Raw genomic sequence first — 19,506 nt, forward strand, 5'->3', positions numbered from 1 at the left:
CTGATAGAATTGTGTTTCACAACTGGTGAGAACACTTCATTGAAGTCAATCCCTTCTTCTTGGTTGTAGCCCTTAGCCACCAACCTTGCCTTGAACCTGACCTTTTGAGATCCAGCTGTTTCAAATTTCTTTTTGAACACCCATTTACATCCTATCACTTTTCTGAACTCAGCTTTGTCCACAAGTGTCCAGGTCTTATTGCTGATGAGAGAGTCAAGTTCCTCTTTCATTGCTTGCACCCATTGCTTACTCTCTGGCCCTTTAATAGCTTCAGCATATGATGCAGGCTCATTCAACTCCAACTGCTCAGCAATATGCAATGCAAAAAACAACATCTCTGAATCTCTATATCTTGCAGGACGCCTCACATTCTCCCTTCTCTGTCTGTCTCTTGCTAGCTGGTAGTTTTCCAGATCACTCTGATCTTGCTGGCGTTGTTCAGAGGACTCCTCTTGAGTCTCAAAATCTCCTTCTGAATCATCACTAAGCTCAATAACAGGCTCAGTATGTACTGGAGCTACCACCTGCTCAGACTCCACCTCAAAGTGATCACTGCCAGAAACTCTTACATCTCCAGACTCCACCTGAGTCTTGGCTTTCAAGAGGGGCATCAAGTCCTCAATGAAGACCACATCCCTACTCACAATGACCTTTTGGTGCCCTGGCTCAATGCTCCACAGCCTATAACCTTTCACACCTCTCTGATATCCTAGCATTATACACTGCACTGCCCTTGGATTCAGTTTGCCTTGTTTCTGGTGTGCAAAGGCTTTGCACCCAAATGGTCTTAGCTTTGAGTAGTCACAACTCCCACCATGCCATTTCTCATCTAGAATTTCTCCCTGGATCCCAGAAGCAGGACATTTGTTGATCAGATATGCGGCTGTACAGACAGCCTCTCCCCAGAAAGATTTGCTCACACCAGAGGATGATAACATGCACCTCACCCTCTCCATAAGAGTTCTATTCATTCTCTCAGCCACACCATTTTTTTGTGGATTGGCTGGGACGGTTTTGTGCCTCTTGATACCTCTCTCACTGCAGAATTGATCAAACTCCTTTGACAAATATTCAAGCCCATTATCAGTTCTCAACACCTTCGGACATGTCCCTTTCTTAACCTCCACCTCCTTACACCAGGCTGCTCCATGCTTAGCTTTAGTGCACATGCGGTTCCTTCTCCTTTGCTAAAGTGTGTATTCGACCACAATCTACACCAACAAATGCCCAAAACCCAACAATAGGCAATATCAAACCCAGAATTTATCAACATTCATCAGCATTTATATGAAGCATCTAATATTCTAAATGATATCCACACATTAACATAGACAAATCACAGACGTCATCACACGTATCAACATACCCGTACCAGTAGTCAAATCTTCGTCCACGACTTCAAATCTCCAAACTATGTCATCAGAGGGGTATAATAATACAAAACTTCACATGTCATAAACTACATCTGCAAGTCTCAGATTTTCAATATTTATAACAAAACTCAACAGAACCATGTAACATAATCCATTTTCACGTATAAGATATTATCATATCAAATTATAACAGACGTGGATTTTGTCCTCGAAAGGACTCCGCACAGACCACCTAATTAGGGTGCATACAGATAATCAGACCATCCATTTCGGATGCAGACAAATAATCCCGGGAACAGACCACCCATAGGGTGCAGATCAGACAGATCAGATAACAGACGATCCTCGCTTCGGTTATCCAGAATACGAGAGATCACAGATGATGCAGCGCTGCTGTCCTATGGCATGCCAATTGTACCCACAGAATACACTCAAGCACGGGGCGTAAACACCATCAAATCTACCCATTTTCATCTCAATACATATTCTCAACTATTTCTAATATAACACATCAACAACTTATTTTCACACCATATCATATCGAATTTATAGATTAAATTCCAACAGTCTCAAAACCATCCCAGATTCCCAACAACACAGACAGATCATACCTCATCACATATAGATAGATAGATAGATCAGGCATCATCACATTTAATCATATTTGTATACATCTCATCATCATATATCATTTATCATATCCTCCTTAATGCTCATTTCCACATTATCTACAGTCACAACCATATTCTTCCCTTTTCACATCTCATTACCAAATCATTCAATAATTCATCATATTCCCATGTTTACTTCATAAGTCTTTTATCACATAAATTACTCATAATCTACTAAGATAATAATATATCAACACAGACATACAAATCAGACCTCATCACAGATAGATATATTAGACATCATCACATTTAATCACATTTATTTCCATCTCCACAACGTATACTCTTTTCACATATTTCATTATCAAATCAATCAACAATCCATCATATTCTTATATTTTACTTCATGAATATTTTATCACATAATTAATCATAAATTATTTAGACAATAAGTCACGTAATAATCACGGAAAAACACGTAAGAGAATTAGGCCATTTAAGTGTTGAGCATGCTACCTGGATGACGTTATTTCCAAACCTTTCCATTCGACATTTCTTCTTTCGCCGATCCTTTTTCCTTTCATTTGCTAACATTTGGGTGTAGCTACCTCATAGAATTATAACACAAATTAATTTATCGAGAAATAATATTACTATAAGCTAAACTCTCCAATTTATCCTCATTTAATATCCTAGATGAAAGTAATTCCATGATCTACCAATTTACTTTTAATATATCAACTACATGGGACTATTTTCTCGTTAATGTTAGGTAATCATTTAAAAGGCTTTAGAGGCGCAACCTAGTATTTTCAAATACCCTTGGAAGTCTAGTTTACAAAGCAACAAGATTCACTCGAAAATTCCTAATGGGTCGAGAGATATTCTCCTTTCACCACAGACTACCAAAATCGAGCAGTTTCTGGCAATAGTTTCTACACAATTTTTATAAATAGTATTTGTACTCTTTAATTAATCAAAACATTCAGAGAATAACTAAACACCTTATAGTTAATTTAGAAATTATGTAATCAAGTTTTCATCGACCTTAAATGCCCTGAATATTTCAGATAACACATACCAAAATATGACAAAGTACCAGAATTTTGACAGTCCGTAGCTGTATTGTTATAACAATTTATACACATAGTAAACGAACTCCTAAATTCTCCATGAAATTCAGGGATCCTCTAGACTCATCATAGTTATTATAGAAAATGTTAAACCAAAGTTTTAACATATCTAAATATGCTTAATAATTCAAACTAGGAGGCCGCAGAACAGAGGGTTTGATTCTCATCAAGATTTTATCTCAATTCATATTTAATCATCTTTTTAAATATTCATTTCATCTATTGTGAACATATAACACCCAAAATCATATACCTAAGGTATATTTTCAGTTCCATTAGCAATTCTAAAAAATATTTCATAACTTCAAAATCAAGGATCAAAACATGCTTTAGGGCGTCTAAACGTAACATATTCAACACTAATACAAGAATTGAACCATCATTTGTTCAAACACCTATCAAGGAGGATCCCTAGAAGTTTTAAAGTCCAAGATATATATATTTTCAATCTTCAAAAACAGCATAGAATGAAGAGCTACCTTGATTTAACACCGATTGTGCGATCGGGTATTCAATACATTGAGAAACGGAGCTAAAATTTGAAGATGAAAGCTTGAAACTCCTTGGCTATGGAGGGCACGACTTTTGGGATGAAAATGAGGATGAATAGTGTTATTTTTGGTTTATTAAAGTGTCCCAAATTATTAATTAATTTCATGGTATTTTTGGTGTACAAGTGACATTCTTCAAATCATGCATAGTTATTTCATTTTTTCTAGAATTTTCTATTAACTTTAAGGCATATTTTGAAGCCAAACATGTCCAAAATGCTGGAAATTTCGTGCCCTATTATTTAAACAAGATATTTTATTTTATTTCATGTGAAAAGACGATTTTGCCCTTCTACCGTATTCTATTTATGATTCCCGATTCAACTCCGATTTTCTTCTCATTCTCACCCTCATTATACTTCTAATACTTAATTTTAATGCTACTTTAGTCCTTAAACTTTGTTACTAATTATTTTAATTTATTTGGCTCTCTTTTTTTATTATCGAATCAACCACCGATAATTCGAAATCGACAATTTTAACACAAACCTTATCTTATTTATAATCTAACTCATATATTATTTCTAATAACTAATTCCCATCACCTTTTATCCTTATAAAAATTATCAACTATATTTTATCGACTATCATTATTTCCAGTATCGATTTATTCGTCGAAAGCCCTGAGTCGTCGATTTCTTAACCTGAATCATGAAATCGTCTAGAGTCATTTTTGGGATGTTACAATTAGTGTCTCATCTTATCTTTGTCAATAATTTTAATGTTTTTCTCCACTAAGATCGTATAATAAAATTGTATAAAATCGTTTGCCGAATTTGAAATGTTTCATTCACTTGGGAGTAATAAATTCTTTATTTAGAATGGGACTAGATACATTTTTGTTTTTGAAAATCTTCCTTCACATTGCTTTGAAATCTTATTATATATATATTTGTTATATATTGTATTTATTATTGAGTAAAAGTCAATTTTGGTCCTAAACATATGGTCGAAATACGAATTTGGTCCAAAACATTCACTTTTTGAAAAACGGGTCCATAAAAATGAAATTCTTGTCATAGTGATCCTTTTCTTATGATTCCGTAAAAAACTAACGGTCAACTCTTGATTAGTGATATTTTGACTGTATTAGTGAATTTTTACCATCTTTTTTTCTCCTTCTCGTTCATCTCAAGAACCCTAATTTTCTCTGCAAGAACACACTACCTCAACTCCCAGAATTCTCTTCCAATTCACTATTGAAAACCCTATGAAGAAATCGCCCAGCAAAACCACCCTTCAAAGCTAAACACCCATTTTCTGACTCTCACGAGTCTCGATTGCTGAGTTAACAATCATTTTCTGACAACGGGTGGAAGCAGCCCTGTCTGGAGGAGCCGCTCGACGGTGAGCTGCGAATCTTCATGGAAGCAGCGAAAATTAACCTTTAATCTTTATTATTTGAAATTCTTATCGCCCGTGGTGTTGATACTAGTTAGAGCATCTCCAATGGCGGACGTCCGGTCGGATTTCCGCGACGGGCGACCGGGACGTCCGCCATTGTAACACATACACTCGGATACGGACGTCCCGTAAGGACGTCGGATGTCCTCGGATATCTGCGCGACGGGCGGGGGGACGTCCACCATTGTGGTGTGGGTCGGACGTCCGGGATTAAATTTTTTTTTAAAACTCTATATATACGGCTTGTTGAACTTCATTTCATTCGCACCACTTGTGTTAACAAGTTTCTCTCTCTACATCTCTATTTTCAAGTATATCTAGAATGACTAGTAGTCGTGCGGGTGATAGTGGCGGGGGCGCTAGTGACAGTGATAGCGAGGATGAATTGGAGGTCGCTGTAGAAGGTGCGATAGATAGGCTGCTACACCAAAGGGAGCAGCGGCGGCAGCAGGCGGCGGTACATCGGCCGATCCGTCGTCGAACTACAATACCCCGTGACCACCGTGTTGCACATATTCGGTTGTATCAGGACTACTTCGCTCCGCAGCCGCGTTTTGGGGATGCCTTATTCTGGCGACGTTTTAGGATGCATCGTCCGCTGTTTATGCATATCGTGAGTGCTTTAGAGAGAAGATACCTGTATTTTAGGATCAGGGAGGATGCAGTTGGCAAACCCGGACTCACGCCCTTACAGAAGTGCACTGTCGCAATCAGACAACTGGCGTACGGAGGCGCAGCCGACATGTTCGACGAGTACCTCCACATTGGCGAGTGGACAGCCGTCGAGTGTCTGCAGAATTTTTGCGCGGGCGTGAGAGCAATATTCGGGGAGCGGTATCTTCGGAGTCCGAGCCCCGAAGACTGCCAGAGGCTGATAGATATGCACGGGTCGGTGCACGGGTTCCCTGGGATGTTGGGCAACATAGATTGTATGCATTGGGAGTGGAAGAACTGCCCCGCCGCCTGGAAGGGGATGTACACTACCGGCTTCAAAGCCAAGCATCCCACGATGATCCTTGAAGTTGTAGCTGACTACCGGCTATGGCATGCTTATTTTGGAGTCGCCGGGTCGAACAACGACATCAACGTTCTCCAGTCGTCGCCCCTGTTCAACGCTCAGTGCAATGGCGTTGGTCCCGCCATCAGTTTCGTAGCCAACGGCAACCAGCACAATATGTGATACTATTTGGCGGATGGGATATACCCAACTGACCCATCTTTGTGAAGACAATCAAGCATCCGCTCGGACAAAAGAAGACATACTTTGCGAGCCGTCAGGAAGCAGCCGCAAGGATGTGGAGCGGGCATTTGGTGTGCTCCAGAGTCGATGGGCGGTAGTGAAGGGTCCTGCACGACAGTGGTATATTCCCAACATCGGCGATGTCATGTACGCATATATCATAATGCACAACATGATTGTCGAAAATGAAGCTGCGGAACTGACTCAGTGGACCAATGAAGATGATACGGGTGCAGGTCCAAGTCACGGCGTGGCCACCGCGAATGTGAATATGGGGGTACCTCAGTGGATGCGTGCATTTGCCGACATGCGGCAAACAGATGCCCATGTTCGACTTCAGCACGATATTATCGAAGAGGTTTGGACGCGGAGGGGTTGACGTTGATGTGATTAATTTTTTTTGTTTTATTACTATGTAATTTTTTTTTCGAATCATGTATGTTTTTTTTAATGAAATTGTTAATTTTTCTCGTTCATATTCGTGTTGAAATTTTATTTCCGTAAACGTAAATTGCTTTATTTGTTAATTTGTGATTTTTTTTATTGCGGGAAGTCCTAGTGGGAAGGGCGATGGGAAGGGCGGATTGTGCAGGGGAAGTCCTAGTGACGTGACAGTGGGATGGGAAGTCCTAGTGACGTGGCAGAAAGTGTTTTTGGGAAGTCATAGTGGATGTCCGAGTGAGACATCCGTGTATTGGAGATGCTCTTAGGATTAAATAACTGACTTCAAAATTTTTACTTAGTAAGTTATAACCCTTCTTCCTCCATCGTCAATAATGTTAAACCCTAATTTTAAAAAATTCCACTCAGCAACGCTGCGTCGGAGACGTCACCACCACCACCACTCTTCCTCCCTCCAGTACGGCAGCGCCTCGCGCTCGATCACTGCTCAGCGTCACTGAGCTCCCCGCCGACAATCATCTCGTGGTGAGGCGAAGCTTGTGTCGGAACGTCGCGAAGAAGCCTCAGTTACTCTCTCTCTCTCTATTATTTTCTCACTCGCCGATTTCTCTTATTGGTGATTCCAACTGAGGTGCTTTTGTTTATGTGTGCTCTGGATTTTATTTCGTTTAAATAAGGGCTTTTATTATTTGTGTGTCTGTGAAATTCTGGAAAGCTTTGGGTATTCCTAGTGCTTCTAAAGCTTTGGATACTGCCAAATTGTCGTTTTCTGTGTTCAATTATACTAAACTCAGGAGACTAGGGATGCTGTCATGTGCTTTATAGTTAGCTTTAAGTTCATTTCATTTACACACTCTTTTTTCCGGTATAGTTAGAACTTAGAATTCAGATTTCCTGTTACCATATTTTCCTGCTACTATTTGAATTTAGTAAACTAACCTATGGCTCCAAACAGCGAGCCATCAACTCCACAGCTCATATCAGTGCAGTGCAGAACCCTCTGGCCCATCTCTCCGACCTTTTAGCGAGTTACCCACACTTGATACTTTGTGTAAGCAGCCCTTCTCTGCGGGAAGTCATCATTAGCCAACAATGACATTGCCGCTTTCCCATTTATTAGCCAGTAGCTCACCTGGTTCCCGATCTTCGTCTTGATGTTGGGATTCATGTAAATGTCCACCGGCTCCAATCCTACTTCAAACCTTCCTTTTCCTTCTCTTTTCACAGTTTCCTTAACCAGTGTTGTTAGGGTCGCGGGGCGCCCCGGGGCGATGAGGGGGGACCCCGGGTCGCGGGGCGATGGGGCGACGGGGCGAGAGACCCACGAATCGGGGCGCCAGAATAGCCGAATGAAAATTATATTTGTGTCTCTTTTATAAGTTTGTTGCTTGAATGTTTATCACATCAAATAAATCTACATGCATCATTACTCCATATTAAAAAGAGAAGATTAGACGAAAAAATATAAATTTTTAAACAACATAACTAAATAACTAAATTTTATTATAAAAAATCATCAAAGTTCCAAAAAAAGTTGCAAAATATAAAATAATTAAGTAAATAGTATGTGTAGGATTTTATGATCTTATCATTCAAGATAATTTGGATTTAAATTTATTTATTTTTTGTTTGATGTATTAGATCAGGGCAATTTTTATAAAGAGGATATAATTTGTGTGTCAAGTTATATCTATGATGAGCCTCAAATTAACTATAGTATTAAAATATTTAGTTATCTTTTATTTAATCATTTCATTTTAATAGAATTAAAAAATTGAAGAGAAGAAGTAAGCTATGACTTATTTCATTTTAATAGAATTAAAAAATTGATAAGGCCACGTGCATTGCTCACTACTATTCAACTAAGTGGCGAATTTATTTTATGATAAGGCCACGTGCAATAGCTCACTTCCCAAAGCATACCTACCCCTCTTCTCCCCTTCCATTAACACAAATTCTGCAATTCCCAATTTAAACCTAAAAATGGAGCACCCATTTTCCCGACGACCACCACGAATCGGGGCGACCCAGACGCCCCAGGCGCGCCCCACCGTTGCTCCACGGATCTCGCACGACCCCGCCGCATCAGGGCGATGTCGGTCTCGACCCTTGCGACCCGCGACCCAAGCGCGCTCGGGGCGCGATTTTAACAACACTGTCCTTAACAAGTGTCTATTAACTCTTCCTAGGCGATTTCTCTACTGCCTTTGTCCGTTTCCTTTATAGCTCCGACTTAACTAGTGAGTTAGCTTCACCATCAATGTGTAAGTCTAGATAATGTGTTCTGAAGTGATCATGGTTGTTTCCTACCAAGTTTTCTGCTACCAAGTTGTCGTACATATCTCTGGTCATTTCCTCACTATTTCTGTATTTTGTAGCCTCCCATTCCTGCAGTGAAGTTTCATCTTCAGTAAATGGCATTATACTAGAATGTTGCAATACTTTCTCTTATGTTATCAATCCTTCTCTTTGTTATATCATTTTTTGATTTGTTTTCAAAAACTTCAATTGTAAAACAGTCTAGAAATACTAAATGATCTTGCATTGAAATACCTTGCAGCCACTATCTGATGCTTATAGATCTGGCCATCCTGGTATATGTTAAATACTCCAGAGAATTGGTGGAACTGTACACTACAGGTACATTTTTCAGCAGGATTTGGTGCTAATAGAGAAACTCAAATTGACCTTTACCTAATTGTACTTCTTTGATTTTCCGCAGTTCTTGTCAACATAGTGAGCTATGATCTTAATAGCCCTTCCCATGTTATGTGATGAAAATCTAGTTAGTAATTGTGCTAATTGACTCTGCTAAAATTTCTAAAATTTCTTGCAGTGTGAGCTTAGTGCATAGTAGTCCATGAAGTATCTCACTTCTACTTGCTTGTTACCGAATTTGATTGATTCTCAAAGTCCATGTTTGGAGATTGATTCAGCCAAGGTTGACTGGAATGGGAAGACTCTTATTGGTGAAGTCATTTCTCTTACCTTATAGTTGATTCAACCTCCTGAGCTATGAAGAGCTGCGAGAGCTCAAGCACAAGATCGAGCTCTCGCTAAATAAAGTCTGAGCTCGAAAAGTGAAACTGAATACTATTTCTCTTCCACATCACTTATAATTATAAATATCCATCTTATTAACCAATTATTAGTTCTTATTTTAGTTTCAGCTTATTCAAGAGCAAGTCGAGAATCTCAAGAGGATGGTACATACATTATACATTATATAAACACACACACACACACACACACACATCTTAGAGATAACTTTTGTTGGTGATGTTATGATTATAGGAAGGGGGCTGATGGAGAAGGTGAATCAAGAAATGTACCACTGGGTAAATGATTTAATAAAAATACTAAATCACAGATTCAATTTCTTTTGATTGCATATAAATATGTCATCTTACGATCAATTTCTATTTCTTGAATGAGCAGCTAATGAGCAATTTCTATTTCTCTACTTAATCTTGTACTGAATCATCAGCATTATTTTAAATTGTGGACTACCTTCAAATTGTCAGGAATTTGCATACGTGAGAGACATACCAACAGTCATGGTGACCTAACTTGTCCCTATAAGAATAACCAGGTAGTTAACTTTTTTTATTTTTTCTGTAATAAAAACAAAATAAACATATATACACATATATATAATATATATAGGGATGTGATCATATGATAACCCATATTTATGGTGATAACCTAATAACCTATCATTCTATGGACGAAATATATCATTTTATAAAACAGAATATCATTTTATGGATTAAAAGTATCATTTTAGGCATGCTGAAAAAATATCATTTTATAGTGTATAAATATCATTTTTAGTAAAAATAATATTTTTGACCCATAAAATGATAGGTTATTAGGTTATCACCATAAATATGGTTATCATTTTAACGCACCCCTATATATATACATATAAATATCTGATTTTGTTTAAAAACAAATGAAATTATCAGATGTAAAAAAAGAAATTTAATCAACTTGGTATAATTGCAGTAAGATTTTTTCTTAGTCTCCTCGGTAAGTTCTATCCATCTTCTGCATGTTTTCTCAATTGTATGCAGAAATTGAGGTGTTGGAGCCTTAAAGGGAAAACAAACAGGAAATTATAGTGAAAAGCATGCAAAGAAAACAGTAAATATATAAAGGTAATGAGATTTTTTTGCAGAGAGTAAAAGCCAAATGTCTTTATTTATATGTTTTCTAACTAAAAGTAACCAATGCATTAGGATAAATAGGGAAAAACAATTTCCTGTGAGCATTGATTTGATTCTTCTTGTTCGCATATTTGTGTGTTGTGTGATTTGGATCAGGTGCCAGTTCAGGTTGGAAGTGTGTTGTGTGAGTTTTCCGGCACAAGATTCTCCATCTAATATGAATCGGGATCCATGTAGTTTCCCGTTGATCACTTTATGTGAACTATGCTGATTTTTATATCTATGATGATAATTATAATAGAAATAAATAAGATGAAGTATTAGCAGTATGTCTAGTTTCAAGGATTGCTACGCGGCTACTTTATAGTTAGGTACAGATAGTCAGCAAGCGTCCTTAGTACACTGAGAGAAATGTTAAATGCGTTTTTTGGTAGTTATGATCAAATTCTTTCATCTAAAATGCGAAAAGAATACCATGACGATAGACTTCCTGAGTTTGTTTCTTAATTTTTGAAACAGTTTTAGTTGTTGTGCACTGCAACTGCAAGAGATCAATCACGAGATCGTTGTTCTGGCGACTTAATTGCATATATGGTATTTATTCATAAGGTAAACTGTTGGTTTGATGTTACTTGTGTTAATTGCATTTGTGAAAACAAGAGTTGATACCTATGATACCCAGAACTTCTTCTTGGTTATGTTTGTGTTTCATTGATCATGTAGTGATTGTAAATTGTTATAGTGGCTATATTTGCTAAAGAAATTTCAGTCAGCATCTTCCAGTTTTCATTTCTTTTGTTCCAGTGTACAATTCCCATAACCTATGAACGAGGACTTTGGAATCCATCATGATTGGTGTGAATCGTTCAGCACACCTATGATCTCCTACCTGCAGATCATCTTTTCTCATGACCCGAAGTACTTCTAATCCATCCTATCAATTTGTATTTATATAACATGCATTTTTACATAACTACGTATAATGTTAAAACTTCACTTTCTTCTTGTGTTTAACTGAGAACAGCTGTTATTGAGGAGATTTCGTATATTTACTAATTAACTGATACTATAAATTGCTCTAATTTTCAGGTGGCTCGGAAAAATTACATTGGAAACTTACATCTAGTTTCATATATGGCTGAGGTATATTGTTCACCTCTACATGTATATATTTCAATAGCTACTGTACATCATCAATCATATGTATCATGTTAATCACTTTCGATTACTAAGTTTTTGAAATTTGGCCTCATCAGTCAGCTATTATAATATGAATTCTTCTCAAAGATGGAAAATTATTTGCAATGATGCAAGAGATGGTGAAGCAACTCATGATGTCCTCAAGTCAAGTCACACTTTTGATGGTTCTCTGCTGTGGTGGGAACACAGCAGGCGGTGCTTTCTCGGTGTTCAAACTTTAATCTATCCATTCCAAATAGCTTCCAGCTCACGCTTCCGGCATGCTCTCACCAATCCATAATACTACTAACCAATATTTTAGTGATTTATGTTGAATAATGATTAGATTAAATTAAATAATGATTAATTAATAATCACTCCGTTCTATAAGTATATGCTTTTTCCATTTCCATCCGTTTCACAAATTTATATGTATTCCATTTTTGTAAAGTTATCTCAATTAATTACTCGTATGCATTAACTTTTTTACAACTTATACCACAATTAAACACTACTATAATGTGAGTCTCACTATACACTAATACTACTATTAACTTTTATTCTCATCATCTCTCTTACTTACCAATTTTATCTTAATTTTCATATCATATCAATATCACATTTTTTTAGGACAGGAAATATTGAACAACTTATTAGTAAAAAATTTTGGATTAGTTGTTTTACTAACTAAAACACAAGTTGCATGTCATTTATTAATTTATCGATTAAAGTTATAATAAATTAATGTAAGATCTATTTTATACATGTATTTAGTTGTATGGCCGAAATTCAACGAATAATTATATTTTAATAACACAATTATATACATTAATTTAAATATAAGATGAGTTTTCAAATTTAACAAATTTATAGTTAAAAACTACTCCCCCGTCTTCATTATGTGTCTCGGTTTTCCATTTTGGTCCGTCTTTTATTAGTTATCGCACTTCACTTTTACTACTTGATAGATCTCATATTTCACTTATTCATTTTCCCTTCACATTATTTTACAATATAAAATTCATAGGAGTATATAAATAGCACTGACATACGACTAATTTTTTATTAACTCACTTCCTTTACATTATATGGAATCCATGTCGAATCAAAGTGAGACACATATTGAGAGATGATGGAATAATTAGTATTGAATTAATTACTCCCCCAAACAATAAGCTCTTATTATTTTAAATAATAATCTACTAATATTACATTCATTTACTAAAATACTACTAGTTAAAATAATTTTAAATGATAGGAGTATAATTTTTATTACCAAAAATCACTACTATTTAACAAATTATTAAATGAATATGGTTACATCAGTTGGCGGTGTGAACAGTAGAGTAGTTCGTATACTATAAAATTTACATAATTGATAATACATAATACTCCCTCCCTCCCAACATAAGCGACTCATAATCCTTTTTGGGACGTCCCAAGATAAGTGAGCCATTTCCTTTTTTGGTATTCTCTATCTTACTTTTTCTCTCTACTTTATTAACTCTCTTATTTTATTCACTTTCCACTTTAATAACAAAATCTCATTTCCTTAAATCCCGTCCCGAAAAGTTTGTGCTCACTTATCTTGGGACGGATGGAGTAATATTTTACCGCAGCAAGTGTAATCTTGATTTAAAAGATAAAGGCTGCAACTGTTAAATTGAAACGCCGTCGTTTACCTAGCACAGCACCCCCTGCTGTGTTCCCACCACAGCAGGGGGATCCACCCCCTCGGCGGGGATATAATTAGCCTATGTATTAGTACAAGTTAGCTAAAAACTTGATATGATGTATTCCTTTTGAACTTCATACTTTTGCTAATTGTTTTAACTACTAACTTTTATTCAATTTATCAAAATATTTAAGGTTAATGTTACTTTAGTAGATTTATATTTATTTTGTAGATTTTATGTTTATTAGTTATTTGTTTTAGGTTTATTTCAATATTCAGATAAAATAATGAATAAATCCAAAATCTAAATTAGTAAGGAAAATGTCGTCGCCAACTAGTGAATGACGATGTCCTAAATATTTTATCGATGTGAATGAAATTGTGTTTATCATGCCTTATTTGATTTTAACGTGCCTATCTGATATGACTTTATGCAATTATTATCTAAATCGAATTCGGGTCCTCGTAGGGCCGCAAACCCTACTTGGACTAGTGTACACCTAGGTAGACCGTGTGCTAGCGTACGGGCTGGTCGGTCTAGTGACTTGGTTTGTGGCCACATTCCATGTCATGTATTGGCAGATATGGCTAACGTCTATGGGAAAATGACTGATCAGTCGACTTTTACAATGGGAAATGATTTTGAGTGCCTCGGGCCTTTCTAAAGCTAAACCCCGATGGTTACTTATGTATGACATGATAAATAATACTTTTATTGAAAATATTTTCGGCATGAGCCCACTGAGTATTATTATAGTACTCAGCCCTGCATGTGTTTTCCTTATGTGTAGGTTGAGCGGCGACGAGCGGTTGGCGGTGTTGAGCAAATTAATTGAATTTATGCGATTGTCTTGAAACTCCGAGTGTCGTCGTGTCTTCACACATGACTTCACTTTTCTCTTGGATGCTTCCGCTAAAACATGATTACTCTGATATTTGGGTTGATACTGAAACTATTGGATCCTTGTTTGGGATATTGAGACATGTTACGTTTTGGATTATTTTGAGCCTTGCCATTTTGACCTAAATTATGATAGTCATTCTTCATTGGATTTCATTGCTAAAGCGTGACCTTCTTTTCTTATACTTAATTGTTCATTAAATACTTTGGTCAAACCTCTTTGATGAAACCGTAGCCTATTTTTCTTGTTGCATTTAAGTCCGTTTAAGTCGTGATCGCCGCATTTATTATAGCCTAGGAGGGCGGCCGTGACAAAGAGAGTGGCTGATTTTGATTTTGCGTTGTTATGCATATATCTGATGGGGAATTGTATACAGCGGAAAATATAATACTTCTTGGGAGAATTGCTCGAAAAAGAAATGCATATATTGTCTGGTCTGGTTTGATTTTGGACGATTTCTGGTGGAAATCGTCGTGGTAGATTGAAGGAATTTCTGAGTGGAGAAGAATAGATGGAGTATATGCATAGTTTGCGAAGAATTATAATTGTAATGAACAAAATAGCGTACTGGATGAAGTTATAATTTCAAGTAATGAAGTAATATGAACTGAACTGTGTTGTATGCATCGTTTGCGAAGGAATATAGTTGTAATGGACTAAATAACGTAACTGATGAAGTTACGACCACATGTAATGAAGTAATTTGAACTACCTTGAACTTTAATTGGGTTATTACTTCAGTCCATTACCTTATTAAATGAGGTTATAACTTCATCAACATTGACATACATTATAATAAAAAATTAATACTTCATTTTGAAAACACTTCACAAAGTCTATTCGCTTTAAAATTTGTAAAATGGTTAAACAAATTCAAATTCAAAGCGGAATGAAGTAATAATCTACTGCAATGAAGTAATTAACTATTGGAATGAAGTAATAAATCTACTGGATGAAGTAATAAACTGAAATGTGTTGTATGCATCTTTTGCGAAGGATTATAGTTGTAATGAACTAAATAAAGTAACTGATGAAGTTACGACCACATGTATTGAAGTAATAGAACTACATTGAACTTTAATTGGGTTATTACTTTAGTCCATTACCTTATTAAATGAGGTTATAACTTCATCAACATTGACATACATCATAATAAATACTCCCTCTGCTCCATAGTAATAGAGTCATTTTAGGCATAGTACAAACTCATACATATAAGTACGATTTTGACATTATGTTTGTTTAATTCGTTATGATTCTAATGTACGAATTTAGTAGTGTAATGTGTATTTCTCTTACTGAGTAATGTACCAAGATAGTATGTTAATGTATATATCTCTTACTGAGTAATGTACAAAGATTGTAGTTTAATGTATATTTTTTTATTCAGTTTGGTGACTGTTATATTTCACCCTCCAGATATGGTGGAAACTAAGGGATCAAGTAGCGACTCTACTAGCCATATCATTTTTCGTGGGAAAAGGCTATAAAGGACGCGAGCAGACATCTTCGAAGGTATAAGACATGCAATCAAATAGGCCATCATGATTCGAGAAACTGTTCAACGCTGAAAGATATGGAGAATGACAAAGGAGAAACGTAAGAGCAAGAGGAAATGTTGACATTTTTTAGTTTGTTTTCTGGACATATTGTCTTTTATACTTGCATTAAGACATACATAATAAGAAGTTAAGTATTACATTATTTTGAAGTTTTTCTGCATTATTTATCCCTAGCATTATTATGTCATACGTCTACATTACTATATGCTTAGGAGTTACATTATTGCGAACTATATACACATTGCCAAAATAGTGTGTAATAATAATATTTATGTTAACTAATAATGTACACGCTTTCAGCAAGCAATGTACTGTACTAATTGTCACAAAAATACATTATCCCCGTCAATTCCCTAAAATACCATGGGATATTTAATGAATACAAACCATCAACAATATCATGGGATTCACAAAAATACAAAATAAGCTTAGTTTGGAAGAGAAAATCATGGGATTTTCCATAACAACCATCAACGTCAATTCCCTAAAATATCCTTTTCGCAAATTTTAATGAATTAATTTAACATAAGTTGACATTAATTGGGGCCGTTAGATCTTTAGAATGAATGGTCGAGATTAAAAAAAACAATAGAACAAAAGATACAAAAAGGAAATGAATACATCCATATATATATAGATACATGTAATTATTAAATTTCATTTCAATTTTCAGTTTTATTATTTTATTTTGCATACATTATTAAGCTTCCACTTCTATATTAAAAAAATTGTAAAATGAATAATTAATTACCAAGTACTAGGACTACCTAAAGTAAGGGTTAGTAATCACCAATCAGACAAGGAAACTAAACGCAATGCGGCGTCGCTTTTATGCTGTGTATTGACAAACTAGATTGTTGGTTAAAGTATAATGGAAAAAAGAAATTAAATGTTTAACAAAAATAGTTACTATATGATTCTCATAATTTATTAAGAGTGGGGAAATAATAAAAAAAAAAATCAGTGTTAATAATTAGCCAAAGAAACCAAAGTTGTAAAATTAATAATTAATTCAGCATCTAGTAACTAAAGTAAGTTTTAGTAATTAGCCAAGTAAACAAAAGGCAATGTGAGAAAAAATACCGCCATTTTCAAATGTGGCTATAAAAACCCGTTGTCTGCTTTTTTCAAATTTGGGACACCTCTCTCTCTTGCATTCTCTGTCCTCATTCTCTCTTCCCTCTCTCTCATTCTCTGTCTCTCTGCCATGGACTCTGCTCTTCCGCCAGCTCTTCCATCTCAAGATGAAATTTACGCTGCAATAGTTGAAGACGAGTATAATGTCATTTTGAAGAATGCAATTGAGATGAGGTAATCTAAATTATAAATTGAGAATTTAATGTGCTGCTATGGATGATGTAATAGTTGTATGTAGATGTTTTGATTTAACTGATGTAGATGAAGTTGATGCTGCAATAGTTGAATACGAGCATAATGTCATTTTGAATAATGCAATTGAGCTGAGGCAATCTTAATTAGTATATATTAATGACCTAGATCTATGAGAATTTAATGTGCTGCTATGGATGATGAAATAGTTGTATGTAGATGATTTGATTTAACTAATGTAATGTCTTCCACCATCTCGATCTAAATTATAAATTAATGATCTAGATGATTTGATTTAACTGATGTAATTATCTAACATTGTCGGTTTATACCACCTCAATTTGAATTTGATTAGTGATGGTTACATTTTTGAACATCTTATTGAATTTTCGTTATTTTTAGCTGCATCGAGTACGGAAGTTTAAGAATTAAGAAACTGCTCACTGTATCTGGAGATGCTATACGGGTTGAAATCTTCAATGCGGTTCGACCGTCATTACTCGAGTTAATGAGGGATAAGTATGGCTCTCAAGTTATAGAAACAGTAAACTACTAATCCCCTGTTTAATGTGATTGTTGAGATTAGATTGATAAAATTCCCTCATCTTTTCTATTGCTTTTAAGTTTTTGGAATGTAGGATTGAATCCATAAATAGGCTTCTTGTTGGTGATGTGATGGTTACAAACATTGTGGAATTGAGCTCACATCAGTATGGAAGCAACTTGGTGCAAAAGGTACATGGATTTCATCTTTTATTTATTTGATTTGCCTTTGACTAATTGTGTTTGTTTTCACTAGGCCATTGAGATGGCAGAAAACAGCTTGAAGAAGGAAATCGTAGATTCTCTAGGTGATGCCGAAGTAGAAGGATTACTTAGCAACCAGAGGGGTTGTTATGTGCTACAAAAAGTAATCCAACACGTTAGGGAAGAGGATGCGGATGTTGTGGTTCATGCGTGAGCACCCCAATTGGTCGGGCATCAACATGGATGTCATGTGCTAAGGGTTAGTAGTATGCTCTCTGTTTTGCAGTCCAATGCCCTATTTTGTTATAAGGATCTAACATAACCATTTACTAGAAAATTGTGAACATGACCACAAACCTTGAAGCTATGAATGGAGTCATAAGGGCTGCCATTAATACTTCCACAGACCTAGCTGACTCCATTTATGGGAACTACCTTCTAAAGGTATTGTCATTTAAATGTTTTTTATTACTTGTATGTTACTCCACTACTAATTCTTTTTTAGTTTCTAGGATGTAGTTGTAAAATGCTCTGAAGATGATCGTTGGGACATATTTGGTAGACTTACTTCCACAGCCACTGTCATAAAGGTAGTTTATAAACTTTTTTTAATCTTATTATATTGATGAGTAAACTTGTTGGTGTGTTTGGTGCTGTAGGAACAAATGAAGTCTGAGTTTTCATATTATGTGTTTGAGAAGCTGTTGGAGACTTGCAACTCTCATCACGTCGGTATGATGTTGGCGAAAATTAAGTATGTGTTGCGATGTAAGGATGCAGATCCAAATGCTTATACTAATGCGCGCAGGCTTTTGCAACGTGGAGGTAATTTATCTAGGTTGAGACACTTTATGCTGCTGAGCTTATTCTGTCTGTTTAGCTTATTTACTTCATTTTTTTGTAGAAAGCCGCAGCAGAGCAATGGGTTGGATATAACGGTGCACCTCAAAGTAGAAAAAGGCATTGGCTGAGAGATAATGGTGCACCTCATCAGCATAAACCATGTAAATAACTGATATTTTGCCATGACTTCTTTAGATGGTCATACTCATAATGATCATACTCATAATGATCATAATGATCATACTCATACTCATAATGAGGCAATGAGATAACAGCCCTATATGATAAGATGAAAGGAAAAATCCTCTGATGTGCTATTGGTTGTGCATTCATTAATTTTGAATCAGCTGCAAAACTTAGAAACTCCAGATTAAATTCATTGAACA

At 35.9% G+C, this 19,506-nt stretch overlaps 1 long non-coding RNA gene across 11 annotated transcripts; it reads left to right on the forward strand.

The window, feature by feature from the left end:
• The first annotated feature begins 7,073 nt into the window (after window positions 1–7,073).
• On the forward strand, window positions 7,074–12,582 carry LOC121777566. Of its 11 annotated transcripts, none has more exons than XR_006045520.1 (10): window positions 7,074–7,280; window positions 9,275–9,354; window positions 9,551–9,920; window positions 10,009–10,052; window positions 10,239–10,306; window positions 10,791–10,874; window positions 11,403–11,492; window positions 11,688–11,801; window positions 11,973–12,026; window positions 12,140–12,582. It is a non-coding gene; the product is annotated as an uncharacterized LOC121777566 (long non-coding RNA). The 11 variants fall into 11 exon arrangements; XR_006045527.1 differs by having other exon boundaries at window positions 9,551–9,683; window positions 9,867–9,920; window positions 11,403–11,801; XR_006045521.1 differs by having other exon boundaries at window positions 9,551–9,683; window positions 9,879–9,920; window positions 11,403–11,801.
• The last annotated feature ends 6,924 nt before the right edge of the window (window positions 12,583–19,506 follow it).

This window comes from Salvia splendens, chromosome 18, assembly GCF_004379255.2.
Source record: "Salvia splendens isolate huo1 chromosome 18, SspV2, whole genome shotgun sequence".
Classification (NCBI taxonomy): domain Eukaryota; kingdom Viridiplantae; phylum Streptophyta; class Magnoliopsida; order Lamiales; family Lamiaceae; genus Salvia; species Salvia splendens.